This window comes from Eschrichtius robustus, chromosome 15, assembly GCF_028021215.1.
Source record: "Eschrichtius robustus isolate mEscRob2 chromosome 15, mEscRob2.pri, whole genome shotgun sequence".
Taxonomy (NCBI): domain Eukaryota; kingdom Metazoa; phylum Chordata; class Mammalia; order Artiodactyla; family Eschrichtiidae; genus Eschrichtius; species Eschrichtius robustus.
The window spans coordinates 73636540-73641714 of record NC_090838.1 but is presented as its reverse complement, the minus strand read 5'-3'; the positions used below and the strand labels follow the sequence as shown (position 1 = coordinate 73641714).

The 5175-nt window shown below is 36.1% G+C and overlaps 1 pseudogene; it reads left to right on the top strand.

The window, feature by feature from the left end:
- Positions 1-4151: 4151 nt before the first annotated feature.
- Positions 4152-4844, top strand: LOC137777622 (high mobility group protein B1 pseudogene; annotated as a pseudogene).
- Positions 4845-5175: the final 331 nt, after the last annotated feature.

Below are 5175 nucleotides of genomic sequence, written 5' to 3'. Positions count from 1 at the left end.
ACTCAGAAATAGAGAAAGAAAAATATTAAAAAATGAATACAAAATAAGTGGGAGTTATAATATTAATACTAAACAAAAAGTTAAGGTGAGAGAGGAAAATCAGAATATTACCAATATGGCCATTCATATTAAAGAAGGGAGCTCTTCTATTTTTTAATAAATTTATTTATTTTTATATTATTTATTTTTGGCTGCACTGGGTCTTTGTTGCTGCACGTGGGATTTCTCTAGTTGTGGCGAGTGGAGGTTACTCTTCATTGTGGTGTGCAGGCTTCTCATTGCGGTGGCTTCTCTTGTTGTGGAGCATGGGCTCTAGGTGCGTGGACTTCAGTAGTTGTGGCATGCAGGCTCAGTAGTTGTGGCACACGGGCTTAGTTGCTCCACAGCATGTGGGATCTTCCCAGAGCAGGGCTCGAACCCATGTCCCTTGCATTGGCAGGTGGATTCTTAACCACTGCACCACCAGGGAAATCCCTGGAGCTCTTCTATTAAAAATATGTATTATGAATGTGTGTCACATCAGTATGGAGAAATATATCAATAGGTACAATCTACGTAATTTGTAGCTGCTACATGCCATTGTGTGGTTTTACTATGACTCATTTACCTACTTCTCTATGTGTTTGACATTTTACAGATATGTACACTGCACAATGTATATCAAACCATCATGTTGTATATCTTAAATATATACAATTTTTTATTTGTTAATTATACCTCAAAAAAGCTTGAGGAAAAGTAAATAAATAAAAAGGTACTGCTCTAAATAGGCCTTTAGTTATGTGATGGTGAGGTGTGGGGGGAGGGGAAGCATCCCATAATCCCATGATTTCTGTCTCAGTCTTTCACTGATCCTGTGCCTCTGGTCTTAAACTTCACAAGAGTTGTTCAGTCCTCCTCCATGACATCACTACCCATAGGTAGGTAGGGCAGGACAGCTAAAGTAGACTGAGGTTGGGTATTTCCCTTCCCCCAGTTAGTTAGGCCCTGATAATACCCCAGCAGGTTAGGCTCTGGTTAAATATTTTCCTCTGAGAGCATGCTTTGTTAAGAACTGAGTGCTAGGGTATATTTCAGAACGGTTACTTTTCCCCTCCCCATGCCAGAAACATGTGGCAAGTTTTCTGTGATATTCACTATGGGAACCTGGTTGAGCTCACGGAAGTAAATCTCACAATATTGTGGGGACATCTCTATGACTGGGTCCCCCTGGAGTTTTAACTCTTAGACTTGATCACACTAAGCCTCCAGCAATTCTTCAGTTACAGTTCAGGTTTTCCTGCCCAGGCACTTGTTCCCAAGGAGTTTTCTGCTCATCTAGGTGTCTCTGCTCCAGGAAGCCATGAGTCCCCATATTTACCAATCTCTCCAATCTTAGGGGCAGGGGTTTGTCCTGTGTCCTCCACTCTTATAGATCCAGGAAGAGTTGTTGATTTTTTGGTCTGTTTAGCTTTTACTTTTTAGGACGAAGTAGCTTTTCAAGCTCCTCACATGTGGAACCAGAAAACAGAAGTCACCAAGATACTTTTGAATGAAAAGTTTGCATTGCAACTAAATTTTAAGAGCCTTAACACTGTTGAATCTTACATGTTACTCCAAAATATAACACATCAGCATATTAAATATCTTAAGCTGAAAGAGTTTAAGACAATTAAAATGGCAGAGGAAGGAAACCTACTCTGACCTCACACCCTCCCTTCTTCCTTGAAACAGGTCATAAAATTCCAATGCGAAAGGTATCCTCTCTGTACCAGGAGGAAATAAGACATTTTTATTACTAGAAAAGGAAAACTGAGAGTCAAAAAATCTGTTCAAACAAACCTTGTTATACTAATGCTTATAATTTTAGTGACATTTTCCCCTATTTTATTAAGATATAGTTGACATATAATATTGTATAGGTTTAAGATGTATAACATAATGATTTGATACATGTGTATATTGTGAAATAATCACCGCAATAAGTTTAGTTAACATCTATTAGCTCACATAGTTACAATTTTTTTCCTGTGACGAGAACTTTTAATATTTACTCTCTTAGCAACTTTCAAATCTATAAAATAGCATTGTTAATTATAATCATTATGCTGCACATTACATCCCCAGAAATTATTTCTTTTATAACTAGAAGTTGTACCTTTTGATCACCTTCATCCAATTCCCCACACTTCACCCCCACCTCTGGCAGCCATCAATCTGTTCTACTGCTATGAGTTTATTTAGATTCCACATATACATAGGATCATACAGTACAAAGTGTAAAAAAGACAGATTCTTCTGTCTGACATTTCATTTAGCATAATGCACTCAAGGTCCAGCCATGCATTTACAAATGGCAAGATTTTCTTCTTTTTTATGGCAAAATTACACACACCCATACACACACACACACACACACCATGTTTTCTTCATTCATTCATCCTTTGATAGACTCTTAGGTTGTTTCCATGTTTTGACTCTTGCAAATAATGCTATAATGAACATTGGAATAAAGATATCTCTTCTGAATAGTGATTTCATTTCCTTCCAATGTATATCCAGAAGTGCTGAATTATATGATAATTCTACTTTTAAGTTTTTGAGGAACCTCTATACTGTTTTCCATAGTGGCTGCACCAATTTAAATTCCCACCCACAGTATACAAGGGTTCCTTCTTTGCATCCTCACCAGCACTTGTTATCGCTTGTCTTTTTAATGGTAGTCATTAAAACAGGTATGAGGTGATATTTCATTGTGGTTTTAATTTAGTTTCCCTGGTGATGAATGATGTTGAGCATCTTTTCATGTACCTGTTGGTCATTTGGAAGTTTTCTTTGAAAAAATGTCTATTCAGGTCCTCTGCCTATTTTTTGATCAGCTAGGTATTTTTACTATTGAGTTGTATGAGTTCTGAATATATTTTTGTTCTTAACCCCTTATCAGTTGTGTGATTTATAAATATTTTCTCCCATTCTGCAGATTTCTTTGATGCATATTTTTTAAACATTTACTACAGCTAGCCCAAACCCCTTTGTCTTGTCAATTCTTTACAAATTTATAGTTTCTTTGTCTAAAAGATATAAAACCTTCCTGCTCTGGTCACTTCTTCCGGTCGTCATTCTTTTGTGAAGGCTCCCATGTGCATGTAACAATTCAATAAAATTTGTGTACTTTTTTCCTATTAATCTGTCTTTGTTTAATTTTCAGATCTAGCCAGAATCCTAACAGAGTCAAGGAAAACTTTTTCTCCCCTACACTGTCCCAAGACTTTCAATTTTCATAATGAAATGTCATGTTAGACATAAAATTTTACATACATTTCTCATTTCAGCTCATTATTTTTACATAATGAGACGAAGGTTGTAAAACAAAAATATCAAAAAATATAAGGTCTACTAATTCATCATTTATTAAAATTGAGTATTACACAGCTATTAAAAGTCATATCATCAAATAATATTAAAAGAAGATATCACAAAGAGTTGAATAATAACTTTAAATGGGAGAAAGAAGAACTCTAATAATATAGTCTCATATTTTGACATATATTTATCAGTTATTTAAATATTTAATACAAGATATTTATTTGAATGAAAAAATTAAATTATGTGCTTTCCTCCTAGAAGCACATTACTAGTAAAAGCAAGTTGGAAAGGAGAGCTGGAAACTTAAAATTATTGATTAGTTAGAATATATGTGTGTAGCACTGTGTTTTATACACCTAAACTTGTTAAATAGTCATAATGATACTGTTAGTTATACCCTATCAGAAGATTTAAAGGATTCATAAGATTTAGGGAACGAATTAAGAATGGATGAAGAAATTCTAGAATTCAAGCTTGAGTTTTTCTAGCACTTACTCCCTAGTTTTTTTCTGTTAGACCAGTTCATAATGAAGATAATAGCCTTTTACAAGTGACAGCAATTCCGGCAAGACAGTCTAAATCTAGAAACTGCAGCAAAAGATCTTAATTATTTTGGTTTTCCTTCAAGTCTGCGGATATTTTTCAGAGCTTCCCAATCTGTTTCTGCTTCTTTCATGGCAGACCCAAACAAATGAAGTGAGCCTACCAAACTAGTACATTAAGCTCCATAGAGACAGCACCAGGGCGAGTGAGAGCCGGACGGGCACTGGGCGACTCTGTGCTTCGCAGAGGAAAAATAATTAAACATGGGCAAAGGAGATCCTAAGAAGCTGAGAGGCAAAATGTGCATTCTTTGTGCAAACTTGCTGGGAGGAGCACAAAAAGAAGCACGCAGATGCTTCAGTCAGCTTCTCAGAGTTTTCTAACAAGTGCTCAGAGAGGTGGAAGACCATGTCTGCTAAAGAGAAAGCGAAGTTTGAAGTCATGGTAAAGGCGGACAAAGCCCGTTATGAAAGAGAAATGAAAACTTATATCCCTCATAAAGGGGAAACAAAAAAGAAGTTCAAGGATCCCGATGCACCCAAGAGGCCTCCTTCGGGCTTTTTCTTGTTTTGTTCTGAGTATCGTCCAAAAATCAAAGGAGAACATCCTGGTTTATCCAGTGGTGATATTGCAAAGAAGCTGGGAGAGATGTGGAATAACACTGCTGCAGATGACAAGCAGCCTTAGGAGAAGAAGGCTGCTAAGCTGAAGGAAAAGTACAAAAAGGATATTGATGCATACTGAGCTAAAAGGAAGCCTGGTGCAACAAAAAAGAGAGTCGTCAAGGCTGAAAAAACAAGAAAAAGAAAGAAGAGGATGAAGGTGAGGAAGATGAAGAGGATGAGGAGGAGGAGGAAGATGAAGAGGAAGAAGATGATGATGATGAATAAGTTGGTTCTAGCGCAGTTTTTTTTTTTTCTCATCTATAAAGCATTTAAGCCCCCTGTACACAACTCACTCCTTTTAAAGAAAAAAATTGAAATGTAAAAAAAGAAAAATAAAGCATAGGTTTTAGGGTAAACTACATGATTTTTAGAAACACTGGATTACTGAGAAGAGATTTCTGAGAAAAAATACCTTAGGTACCACACAGAGACATCTCACCTCATCCCTGTAAATAAAATCCTTTGATTTAACTGCATTTTTTTACAGTGCAAATGCTTTACCTTCTTTATAGCTCAATCCTAAGTAATATGAGTAAAAACATCCATTTGAATGATAAATAACGATCAACTGTAAAGGAAAGAGTAAAGTTAATGGATTGGGAAGTAGAAAAAAATTATTTTA